We start from the raw sequence: 13,794 nt of genomic DNA on the forward strand, positions 1-13,794 counted from the left end.
AGAGCAATGATTGGATGCAGGGATGAGTGTTCGATCGATCGAGCATCTTTTGAGATCGATCGAACAGGGACAAAATGACTATTTTTAGAATGAAAGTGCATGCACACTCAATCAAAATTCCTAGCCATGTGTATGAATTCCAAAACATATCTAGACGAAGCAAGAAATGAAAGATAAAACAAAAATGAGGGAGGAATAGGGTTGTAAACCCTACGAAGCATTTACTAGTCTTTAACATCTCTAGCAAGACGCTGGGCTCTTTTAGCCCGGATCAAACATCTTGTAATGCATCCCCTCCTTATCGGGGTGATAAGTACTTTGAATTCCACCTAACAAACGGTTCCCTAAAGAACTTGTTGGATTAGGTTCAAAGGAGATTATTAGTCCTTTGTCAATGTGATCTTTGGGCTTCCATGCCCTTTCAAAGCAAGATTTTGAAACATCATTTTTTAGTTTCAAGGTTAAAGATAAACTTTTTGAAGTTTTGGTTTCAAGCAAAGACTCCATTCTTTCACATTCATTGTCTAGACATTTTTCTACAACATTTACTTCTTCATGCTTGTCAAATAAATTTGGGGTCAGATTGAAGATATTCAACTTCACTTTTATAAGCCCAAATGAGATTTTCATTACTCCCGTCCTACAATTGATGTTGGCATTTGCGGTTGCCAAGAAAGGACGGCCAAAGATAACAGTAATTTGGCTCTTGGGATTTGGAACCGGTTCCGTGTCAATGACAACGAAATCGATCGGGAAGAAGAATTTATCAATTTTAATTAAGACATCCTCAATGATACCCCTGGGCTTTTTGATGGATCGGTCGGCAAGTTGTAAAACCACCGACGTTGGTTTCAAGTCTCCTAAGCCTAATTTGACATATACCAAGTACGGAAGAAGATTAACACTTGCTCCTAAATCTAGAAAAGCCCGATTAATGACATGGTCACCAATGATACAAGAAGTAGTAGGCAAACCGGGGTCCTTAAACTTTGGAAGGGTGTTATGTTGCAAGATTGAGCTCACTTGCTCGGTCAAGACCACTTTCCTAGGTGCTTGGCTCTTGTTCGTCCTCTTTTGGGTACAAAGATCTTTTAAGAACTTGGCATAAGCTGAAATTTGCTTAATTGCATCCAAAAGTGGAAGATTAATCTTCACTTGCCTAAACATTTATATGAGTTCATTGGTCTTAGTCTTTTGTTTATCAAGATAAATGGATCCTTTGAAGGCATCCGGAAATGGAGCTTTTGGCTCAAAAACTTTTTCAAAATTTTTCTTTAAAACATCATCAACACAAGAATTTTTAAAATCCTTTTTCAAAGCTTTGTTCAATTCATCTTTCAAATCAATTTTGGACTCACTGTTCAGATCACTTTCTAACACTTTCTCATTTGAATGATCATGCATATGCAATGAAGGAGAATATGATAAGAAATGGGACGGGTGTCAACTTTTGGTTTCACCGGTTCACTCTCTTCATTGGACACACCTACTTTGTTGTCCACAATCTTCCCACTTCTCAAGGTTGTCACCGCATTGACATGCTCAATTGTGTGCCCTTCCGATGAGGAATGAGTCTCCATAACACATTATTGCTTTGGTGGGGCATTCAAAGGCATCTTCCCCTTCTCTCTAGCATTTAAGGTACTAGCTATTTGCTCTACTTAGGTTTCTAGCTTAGCAATGGATTCAGAATGAGAATAAAGCAATTGAGTGTTCACCTCTAGAGTGCCTAGAGTGGTTAAAACTTTCTCTTCAAAGGCGGGACTCCTAGAATTTCCTTGGGAATATTATGATTGATTAGGAAAATGAGAATTAAAAAATTGATTGCCATTTGATTGAAATGATGATGATTTAAAATCTTGGGAACCTTGGCCTTGCATTGGTGGCGGAACATACTTCCCTTAAAAACCACCTTGGGGAGGGTTTGAGCCTTCCCCTTGGCTTTTCCAAGAAAAGTTTGGATGGTTCCTTCAACTTGAATTGTAATGAGTGCCATAGGGATTATTCCCTTGATTAACAAATGTAGCATTGACTTGCTCATGGGGCTCACTTTGTACATGTCCATGGGGACAATTGGAAGTAGAATGCAAGACACTTGAATAAGTCATACAAGATTCATTAGATGCACGATGATGAATATGAGTAGGGGAGGAAGATACTTGATTCGCCGAATTTTGGTTGATCAAACCTTTGAGACAAGGATTTCATCTCGTATGTCATTGGAGTTGTCAACTTGATACAAGCAGACATTCTTCCTTCCACCTAGGTTTCTACCATTTTTAGAAGATAAGGACCTATGAATGAAATTTTCACTCATACTTTCATACAATTGGCACACATCATTTTCATGCTTATCAAGATAAGAACCACCCATGGATGCATCAACCATACCCTTGTGATTATCCAGTAAACTTTCAAAGAAATATTGGACTAGTTGCCACTTAGGTATGTCACGATGAGGGCACTTTCTAAGCAAATCATTAAATCTTTCCCATGCCTCATGAAACATTTCCCCATCCCCTTGAGAAAATTCTCTAATTGAAGTTCTCATGGCATTGGTCTTCGAAACCGGATAGTACTTTTTCAAGAACTCTTATTGCATTTTCGCCCAAGAAGTTATCGAAAAAGGCCTAAGATTGTTGAACCAATATTTTGCCTTGTCTTTAAGGGTAAAAGGAAAAAGTTTAAGTCTTAAAACTTCCTCCAGCATGTCTGTGTATTTCACGGTGGAACACACTTCAAGAAACTTATCCAAATGCTTATAAGATTCTTCACTAGGAAGTCTATGATAGTTTGGAAGCATTTAAATAGTTTGTGGTTTAACTTCTTAGTGATGTGCTCTAAATGGAGGCAATTGAATGCAAGTGGGTGCATTTTATTCATTAGGCACATAATGGTCTCTTAATGTAATGGGAGGATTCACAATTGGTGATGCTAAACGAACACCTTTATTAGCTTGAACTATAGGGTGTTGTGGAGCAAATATTGGCCGAGGCATTTCCAATGGAACTTGGCCTTGTTGTTGTGGGTGAATGAATGGCCTAGGCATGCCTAATGGTACTTGAACATTTTCATGATGCACATTAGGGTGGAGGTTACCTTGTTGGTCTATGTGACCAAGGTCCTCCACATGGTCGTCATTCAAATCCTCCATTGGTGAAATGGAGTGATAAAAACTACCTCTCCCCCTAGGATTACGAACAACCGATTCAAGATGCAAATAAGGAGGGACAAGAGTAGGATTCAATGACCTACGACTATGTATACACTAGCAAAGTAAATAACAAGCAAGTAACAATCACTTCGCCCTCGCAACAATTTAATCAACAAATCTTCACATTCAATGATCCCATGCTCCCATGCTTAAACAACATGCAAAGAAAAGTAAATTGCCTCTACACGGGCTCAGGATTTATCTAAGAAATGAAAAACTAGCCTCCACGCGGGCCGATGATTTAACTAGAGCTTGAGTTAGAAAGATCTCACAAAGGGTCCTTAAGCAACTTCAATTCATTTTCAACTTCCAAGCTTTGCTATGCCTTTCATTTTTTGATTTTTAATCCTTTTTGTGCTTAGCTTAGCTCCTTGCTTTGAGTTCTCTTTTGCTTAACCTCCTTGCTCAATTTCACCTAGCCAAATAAGAACAAACACAATAAGTAACCAAAAATAAAAATAAAGTAAAGACACGATCAAAAGAGTACTAATTCCTAATTGTTTCCAAAACACGGCATTGCCAATTCAATTCCCCAGTAATGATGCCAAAAGCTTGGTGTGTCGCCACACCAACACTTAAAGATGTGTAAAAGATAGTGAATGTGCAATGTAGCCAAGTTTTACATTTATAAATCCCACTACTACCATTAACTAAAAATATAGCAAGGGTGAGTAGGGATCGTCCAAAGGGATTAGAGGGCTACTAGTAATGGAAACAATGCTTGGGGTTAGTAGGTCGAGTGATCAAAGGTGGGTTGTTTGGTTGATTAAACTATAATTAAGATTAAACAAGCTCAATATAAAATAAGTAATTAAAGGATAGAGAAAACAAGAGAGAGAGATCTTGGGACTTAGAGCTCACCACTAAATATCACCTTTCTCTACACTCAATTCATAATTAATGAGGGGAAGGTATATGTTGCAACAATAGTGAATGTGTGTGATTGTTTCAACAAGTATGGATGACCAATTAAGTGTATATTGTCTAAATAATACAATGAATAGCGCAATATATCAAACTAAGCCATGAATCCTTCCTTTAAGTTCACAATCCAAACACATCACATAATTAGAGAAATATATTACTTGCATTCAAGTATGGAACATCAAACAACAAGCATGGATTGTCCTCCCATTTAACAACTAAGGTAGCTACACTACATCTAAGCTAATGACATGGAAATTAAACTAATTAGTGTAAGGGAAAGGCACAATCCATCAAGAAATGAGTATAAACCATCAAATAAACCACAAAAGCATTCTATTAAGCACTATGTCTTGACAATCTCTAGATCTATAGCATCAACACACATAGACATGCATCAACAACACAAGAGATAGAGATAAATACATGAACATCTATCCTAGCATATGTAGACATATGGATAGAATGAAATGATCAATTGGAAGAATTAAACCATATAAATCATTGAATAAACAAGATCTATGTATATAAATATGTCAAAACATGTATTACAACACAAATCCTCTAAAAATATACATAAATCAAGGTAAAGAAAGCATGCTTAGGGCTAACTCTAGCCCCAAGAGGATGTCTAGCCACTTATGAATGGTGTCCTCCAACCCTCAAAGGCTATCTCTATGGTAGAAGTGCTCTTCTTCTTGAGGAAGATGGAAAACCTCTTAAGAATGTGTCTCTAGCTCCTTTTCTCTTTTCTTCCTCTCTAAGAATTGTGTCTCTTTACTCTAAAAAGTATATGAAAGACTATCTAAGACAATCAAAAACTATGTGTAAAAGTGGCTCATATTCCTTATATAGGTAGCTCAAATGTCACACCCAATGGTCTAGGCTCGTACACAAGGGCTCCTCCAATTATTGCACAATGAGACAACTTTTAATGAGCTGGAGATATATTTTTTTTCGGATTTGAGAGGGTTCGATCGATCAAATATGTTCTATGATCGATCGAACATGGTTGAGATCTATCAAACTTTGGCTGGATCGATCCTCCCATGGCAGCGCCTTTTTGGATAAGGACAGATCTGAGATATTTTGGGAAAAGAGACAAAAGTTGTAGGTAGGGTGGTACAACAGGATAAGATGGAATCTTTTCGATCGATCTGAGAATTGTTGGATCGATCGAACTTTGTGGGATCTTTGGATAAGGATAAAAGAGCTTGGATCCATCTTGGAGAATCTAGATCGATGAACTTTCGATCGATCGAAGTATTCTTGAGATCGATTGAACCTGCTGAATTTCCACACTTTGCTTCAATCTGCTTCCACTTTGCTCCTTTCTTCCATCGAGCTTGAGTTAGCTTCTTTTAAGCTCTTAGTTGGCTGAATTAGCTTATTTTGGGGATAAGCACCTAAAAAAGGGAAATAACATGAAATTAGTCTAAAACGGGAAAGTAAGATAGATAAAGGTCCTAGAATACCTAAGCTTAAGGGGTTTAAATGCGCACTGTTCAGTGCTCATCACTCATTATTAAGACATTATATGTGGTTGGATCTACGGATACCTGGTTTGTAAATTCTGGAACCACTAACCATGTTTGTAATTTATTGCAGGGGTTCTAGGAAACCAGAAGACTGAGTGAAAGGGAGATATCTATCTTTATCTTGCTTTACAAGTAAGGGTAGCGACAGTATCAGTATGAGCAATTATTTTGAAATAAATGATAGGAGTTTATTATTAAAGATTGTCTTTATGTACTAGATAGTAGAAAATACTTGATTTCTATTTCAGTTTTTTTCAAAATATGGGTTTTCAATATCTTTTGATTCAGAATTTTTAAAAAAATAAAAATAAAAGGTTTATTTATTTTGGTACATTGATGGATGGTCTTTATTTAATCACTCATACACCTCACTCCTTATATGATACTGAAATAATTGATGTGTTGAATGTCTTACCATTAAAAAGATAGATTCCTTTGATTAACTCTATATATTTTTTTGGCATATGCAGTTATGTCATATTAATTAATCTAAATAGGATCTAAAGACTGTTTAAGGATGGGCCTTTGCGCTCTTTAGTGGTTTAACCACTTCTAGTTTGCGAATCCTACTTAGAGAGTAAAATGACCAAACGACCTTTTTAAGGATTAGAGGCATAAAAGCTAAAGAGGTTCTAGAGTAGGTGCATACAGATGTATGTGATCCTATAAATGGGATCATATCCTATACTTGTGCACCATACACACTATATCAAAATGGTGTTATAGAAAGAAGGAATAGTCCTTTACTGGACATGGAAAGATTGACGATCAGTTATTCAGGATTACCAGTATTCTTTTGGGTTTCTATCTAAAGTAGTTCCAAACACTACCAAGGAATTGTAAACCAGGTGAAAGCCTTGTTTACAAAATTTATGTAAGTGTAAGTATCCTGCACTTGTGTGGAAGGGAAAGCTTGAGAAGATGGGACCGAGATTAGAAGTTTGTTCTATTTTTGGGCTTCCCAAATGGTACAAATGGTTATTCATTTTATGATCCTAAGGAGCTAAAAGTGTTCATTAGCACGAATACTACTTTTCTCGAGGAGGGTTATATAATGAATCACTATCCTCGAAACAAGATTGTTTTAGAGGAGATGATAGATAGACAAGCTAATCCAAGAGTGGATATGGTAGTTCTGGATGATGAGACATTAGAAACTACGACTCCAGAATCTCTTATTATATCAGAACCTTAACGTAGTGGGAGGGTTCTCAGGCCATCTGATTAGTTAATGCTCTTGGGAAAGTCTGACGAGTTGATCGTAGACGAGCAAGATCCCTCTATACTTATGAAAAGGTTACGAATGATTATAACACGAAACATTCATTTTGATTAGAATCTGAATGGGCTTTGTGTGTACAAGAATAACTAGTGATGGAAGCGTAGTGGTGTTTTAAAGAGATAGTTTAACATAGGGATATTGTTGTCATTAAGATTGCATCTGCAAATAACCTTGCAGATCCTTTCACTATGAATCTACCTACTAGGGTTTTTAAGTCTTATATTGAAGGGATGGGTGCTAGATGTAATGGTAATTGGCTTTTAGTGCAAGTGGGAGATTGTTAGGATTATATGCCCTACAAGCTAATTAGTTATTCGATATTTTATTAATAAATTGATCGAAGGCTGGACTATCAATTATAATTCAACCTTTTTGCAATAACACAAATCATTGTAAAATAGGGCTATTGGTCGGGTAAGTCAAACCACTAGGACTGCTAGTTTATGGCAACTTAGGTATCTAGAATCATTTTTAGAATGATAAAGGGGTAACAAGGATTTGTTAGTTTGTCACTTAAGCTATGAATTGAGAAATACATAAAACAGTAAATTGCAAGGAGTTTAGAAAGAAAAGATCTAGATAGAGAGGTCTAGGGAAGTGAATCCATTCTTGCCCTTTTACACATGCTAAGTATATGATTGATTTGGGGAATTAATGTACATACATGACCATGATACATAGCAACACATAATTACTACAATATCTTCAAGAAATTCATTTAATCACAAGGTAAGAATAACCTATCAAAGCTTTACATGCTTGAGCTACCTAGACTATGGTGTAACCTTAGACTGCTCACCAAGCTATAGATTATCAAACCCTTAATTAAATGGTAAAAGCACATGGAATCAAGATGCAAGATTAACCCATTAAAAGAAAGTCTTAAGCTATGGATTAACAAATTTCTCAAAAACCATGCCATTAAAACCATTCCATAATCTTGTTTCCATTGTCACTATGAAAATACTAGCCATACAACCTTGAGAATAAATAATCTAAGACAAGAACATTTGATTCAACATGATCATTTATAATTAAAAACATTCATTGCAAATTATAATATGCTCTAGATTATGGAACTTGGACATACATACATTTCATTCCCCAAAATAAATAAAAAATTAAACATGTTTACAAGGAAGGGTTTCATCACCTCCCTAGATGGAGGTTTAGTTACCCATTAATGCTATAAGGAATGAAGAGGAAGAAGAATAGCCCTCTATTTCTGCACCCTTGCTCCAAGAACACTTCTCTCTCCTTTCTAGATCTCCCAAAAAAAATGTTAGATATGTGGTATGAGATCACCTTCCCCCCTTTATCCATCAAAAACCTACTCCCCATACTCACAATCACGACTCCCCCCTCTGCATGAAGCTAGACCACACAAAAGAAAGATAAGGGGACCAAAAAGCTGGAAATTAGGGGCAGTTGAACTGCCTTCTGCAGTTCCGTGGGTGCACGTGGTGGCTTGGCCTTGCGAGGATGTTACTGGTGCGTTTGGCGGGCGCCTGTGGGAGTTCGCAGGGGCTTCTGCGGGAGCTCAGCAAGGGTCCGCCAAACCTGGCAGTGAGGTGTGGAATTCGGTGGGCGCCCATGGTACTTTGGCGGGCGCCCGTGGGAGCCTGCAGCTGCACTTCATCAAGGCTTTATTTTGTTGCAAGCTTCTTCAGGCTGGAGTGAAGACACACTTCCACTCTGAAACACTAAGCCATGTCTTCACAATAATGGCAACAGAAGAGGTTTAATCCAAAAGATGACTCCCCGACACGGCACACGTATTTCAACACAAATGATGTCAAAACCGCTTTTGTGATCATTCTCGGGCAAAATACTTGAAATCAGAAAGAAATACACAAATGAATTAAAACTGTACATTATCCTCTAATAATGGACTTAACTAATGCAAGAAAGGGCGCTTGAATATGTAATATTCGGCGCTTATCACACCCCCAAACTTACATTTTGTTAGTCCCTTAGCAAAACAAAATAAAGAGCTTAATGAAAATGACGACCAATGAAATGCTGACACATGCATCAATCATGAAACAAAAATATCGACGAAGCTCAACTATGATTTGGAACACAGAAAATTCGAAGATAGACATTAGGCAGACTACCTTGCACATATGAAGCCTTAACACACAAAATGGCAAAACAAGATCAACTTTAAAACATCAATCATCAAGTTCTATATAAAAACTTCAATTGTCATCTCTTGAATAACATGAACTCTAACTTCAGTGAAAGTGAGCCGAATTCCCAATATGCGACTTTTACCGTCTTTTTCCAATCCCAAGAACACCTTTTCACATCATTAAATCTCCTTCTAAATGAGGTCCCCAAGGCATAACTTTATTCACGATACAACTTTTGTTACTTATTGAAAATTTTATTCTAACTCAAAATGAAACATACTTTGGTTGTGCAATGTCGAAAATCCCTTAAGCTTTCTAAACAACCCATATAGCAAGTGTTGGGCCAACAACTTCCAAGCCAGATGGCTTTAGGGTGCTAAATGTAAAAACATTCCAAGGGCTTAATAACTCAAGTTGGAAAGGCTACGAATTTCGACGAACTAGATTTATTTATTTTCGAACAACCGTGCAATGTCTAAGTTCTTTAAGCTTTCTAACCAACCCATGTAACAAGTGTTAGGCCAACAACTCCCAAGCCAGATGGCTTTAGGGTGCTAAGTGTAGAAACACTCATAGGGCTTAATAACTCGAGTTGGAAAGGCTACGAACTTCAACTGGTCGTTGATTTTTTTTTTTTTTTTTTTTTAAGACAAATGCCAAGGATATCCATTCATTAGGGTCATTAATTCAGATCACTGAGTCCCGATCAAGGTCAATTTGGGTTGCATGCCTCACAATTAGGTTTCCGGTGTACAAATGTGCAATGTGAAGCATAACAGAGTATGAAATCTGACGAAAATTTAATTGAAGTCTTTATACAAACTGATTATGAATCAACATGCTTATTTTCAAAAATTATCTTGGCTTCTGTACACAAAGTATTAAGCACATGCTTTAACCTTCAAAAAGTTTCATGATTACAGTATCATTGCTTTAAACAATTTGATTTTATTAACTTACGAGCATAAAAAATGAATGAGCAAAAATCATTAAAACTGTAATAACATGCACATGCATCCCCAAACTTGAATGTCACATTGTCCTCAATGTGAGAAGACAAAGGATAAGCAAAGAGAATGAATAGAGGGGGAAAGGAACAATAATACCAAGTTGAGAGGATTGGAGTGGCGGTGCAAAAATAGGCCACCTCGTAAATTCCATGAGCATGGCCCCAAGCTTGGTTTCAAAAACCTGTCAAAAGACATCTATACAAAGCAAGAATCATATGAATCCAAATTCAATGAAAATAACTGCAATTTATTCGACTAAAAATTATAATCCATGCAAAGTAGCAAAAGTGATGCAGTTATAAGTTCAAAAGAAAAACTAAAAAGCAAATGCGAAACGCGGCCCAAAATAAGTCTAAAAAGTACTACTAAAAAGGGAAATAAAACGAAAAACATGAAATCAGTCCACCATTGGAGCAGAGGAGGAAGCACCAGGTGCACCAGGTGCACGGTCAATCAATGACTGGAGCATAGCCTTCAGAATCTCTTGATTCTCCTGAGTCTTCTGGACAGCACCCTCTATGGCATCAAAGCGCAAGGTAAAGGCATCGAGACGAGCATTCAAGGTGAGATAGTCGGCGTGAGTCATGACATCCGGCAGTGGTACAAAAGGGGCAGTTGGAGCAGCAGGGGCATCATGAGTAGGAAGGGCAGGAGCCACAGGGGGAGCCGAAGCACCCCAATCCAACTCGCCACCAGTGCAGGCCTGACGGGACGTCTGAAGTTGAATTGTACTGGACTTCCAAACACCAAGGTTGAAGTTCAACACATCTTTCTCTTTCTTCTCACCACGGGGAGCTCGGAACCCCGTATTTTTTAGCAACCTTGTAATAAGGTATGGAAATGGGAATGCCCAGGTGGTGGTGGTGCGTGACCAAACCAAGGTTAATTCATTGTAGATTTTTAGCAATTGGTCCCAGACAAGTTGTGGGACACAAAACCAATACTCATTTTCATCATAGTAGAGGGTTTTCAGAAAATCCCCCTTATGCTCGGAATGGCCTGGCACGGGTAGGATGTTCTTGGCCAGGACCGAATCAAGAAACCACAGCTGGCATGGTAAGAAGGATTTATTGGTGCTTGTGGTTCTGTTGCCGGTGAATAGACCATGACAAAATTCTAACCTGCAATGGACATTCAATCACAACCCAACAATCACCAATCCCTCAGAACAAGAATCCCATCCTCTTTAGTGTAAAAATTTAAAGAAAAAGAAAGGTAGAAACACTTACCCAAAGTGTAGGACTCAATCCCCTCAAGCTTGAATGATGGATGATGAGGATGGAGATTGGAATATGATGATGGGTGAGATGAATGAATGAGAGGATTAGGGAGGAATTGGGAGAGAGAGTGGGATGGTTTGAGAAGGATGGGGGCGAGAGTAGAGAGAGAGAATAGGAGTTAAAAGAGTATAAATGGGCTTGGAAGCCCATTTAAAATCCAATGGAGGGAATCCGCGTGCGCCCGTGGACGTGCGACGGGCGCCCGTGATGCTACATAGAGCACGGGCAGGGTTCCCGGGCGCTCGCGGATGCGCTGCGGGCGCCCGTAGGAGCTCTAGAGATGTTGCCTTGTGCAACATGCAAGCCCCTGACTGAATCAATTGGACTTCAAACATGAAATGAGGGGCGATGAAGATTCATTAACCTCGAAGAATGAGACGGAACAAATTAATTCACAAAGGATGGCCATGAGATTCGAACAGTAAAAGAATTTTGGATAGGATGGGAGACATGCCCAATGACTTAGGAAGTGTCCAGAGACTGAACAAGGATTTGGAAATGACAAAGATAACCAATTGGAACCACCGGAAGGCCGAATGAACCAATTCCAGAAGCAGGCATACGATTGGTCAAATTTAACAAATTCCCAGGAAATGCTTGGGATTGGACATGTAGAAAGCAGAAGCTCAAAAATTGGAAGAATTGCATCCATGAATGCTAAATTTAATGTTGATAGCTAGACGAACCAGGCATTGTATGGCGCATCAATCCTCGTAAATTGGGTCTGTCAATAAGACTTTCTCAACTTCTCGAATAGGGACTATGCTGTCGACGTAAGGCTTAAGCCATTGGCCATTAACCTTGAAGAGAGATCCATTGGTAGGATCTTGGAGTTCGACTGCACCATGAGGAAAGGCGGATGTGATAACATATGGACCATCCCATCGAGAACGAAGTTTTCCGGGAAAGAGTCTCAATTTAGAATTGAAAAGCCAAACTTTTTGTCCAGAGGCAAAAGACTTTTTGATAATATGCTTGTCATGAAAAGCTTTGGTCCTTGCCTTATAGATTTTGGCGCTTTCATATGCATTATTTCGAATTTTCTCAAGTTCATTGAGTTGTAATTTACGGGTAGAGCCGGCTTATTTAAGATCAAAGTTGAGCTTTTTTATGGCCCAATAAGCACGGTGCTCTAATTCAACAGGGGGATGACACGCCTTGCCAAAGACAAGTCGATATGGCGACATACCAATGGGTGTCTTATAAGCTGTCCAGTAAGCCCAAAGTGCATCGTTTAGTCTTAATGACCAATCTTTGCGGTCCGATCAAACCGTTTTTTCCAAGATATGCTTAATCTCCTGATTAGATACTTTCACTTGACCACTCGTTTGAGGATGGTAAGGTGTGGCAACCTTGTGAAGGTGGAGTACTTGGAGAGGATGGATTTAAGGTAACGATTTCGGAAATGAGATCCACCGTCACTAATGATTGCTCGGGGCGTACCAAAATGACTAAAATTGTTGGACTAAATGAAGTTGATCACTACTTTATGATCACTGGTTTTGGTAGCTTCGGCTTCAACCCACTTGGAAACATAATCCACCGCTACAAGGATGTACTCATAGCCATAAGAAGATGGTAATGGTCCCACGAAGTCGATCCCCTACACATCAAAAATTTCTATGATTAAGATGGGAGTGAGGGGCATCATGTCCCTCCGGGACATGGATCCGAGCTGTTGACATTGCTCACAAGATTTACAGAAATTGTATGCATCCTGAAACAAGGATGGCCAATAAAATCCACTTTGAAGGACTTTGTCGGCGGTCATTTTGGCACTAAAGTGTCCCCCACAAGCAAGAGTGTGGCAGAAGTTTAAGACACTTGTGGTTTCATTGTCGGGAATGCATCTCCAGATGATTTGATCCGGGTAATATTTGAACAACTCTGGATCTTCCCAAAAGAAATGCTTAACTTGGGAGAAGAACTGTCTTTCTCTTGTTTGGACCAATTGGATGGAATTTTGCCTATCGCTAGATAGTTGACAATATTCGCATACCAAGGGAGACTAGAATGGGAAATCTGAAAAAGTTGCTCATCCGAAAAGGAATCACGGACTACAGCAAATTTAGAAGATTTTTTAATGAGTAAACAAGAGAGATGGTCTGTGACAATATTGTCGGTCCCTTTTTTGTCCCGGATTTCAATGTCAAACTCTTGAAGTAAGAGTATCCATCGAATTAGACGGGGTTTGGTCTCTTTTTTAGTGAGCAAATGCCTAAGAGCGGCATGATTAGAGAAGACAATGACCTTGGATCCAAGAAGATAGGAACGGAATTTATCCAAGGCATACACCACAGCTAGCAATTCTTTTTCAGTGGTGGTGTAATTTAACTGAGCATCGGAGAGAGTCTTGCTAGCATAATAGATGACATATGAAAGTTTTTCCACACGTTGGTCCAAAACCGCAC

The 13,794-nt window shown here is 38.6% G+C and overlaps 1 pseudogene; it reads left to right on the forward strand.

The window, feature by feature from the left end:
* Positions 1-2,447: 2,447 nt before the first annotated feature.
* On the forward strand, positions 2,448-2,546 carry LOC132275567 (small nucleolar RNA R71; annotated as a pseudogene).
* The last annotated feature ends 11,248 nt before the right edge of the window (positions 2,547-13,794 follow it).

The sequence above is a fragment of the Cornus florida genome, unplaced genomic scaffold, assembly GCF_030987335.1.
Source record: "Cornus florida cultivar Cherokee Brave unplaced genomic scaffold, ASM3098733v1 CherokeeBrave_3.0.0_Hap2_Chr09, whole genome shotgun sequence".
Taxonomy (NCBI): Eukaryota; Viridiplantae; Streptophyta; class Magnoliopsida; order Cornales; family Cornaceae; genus Cornus; species Cornus florida.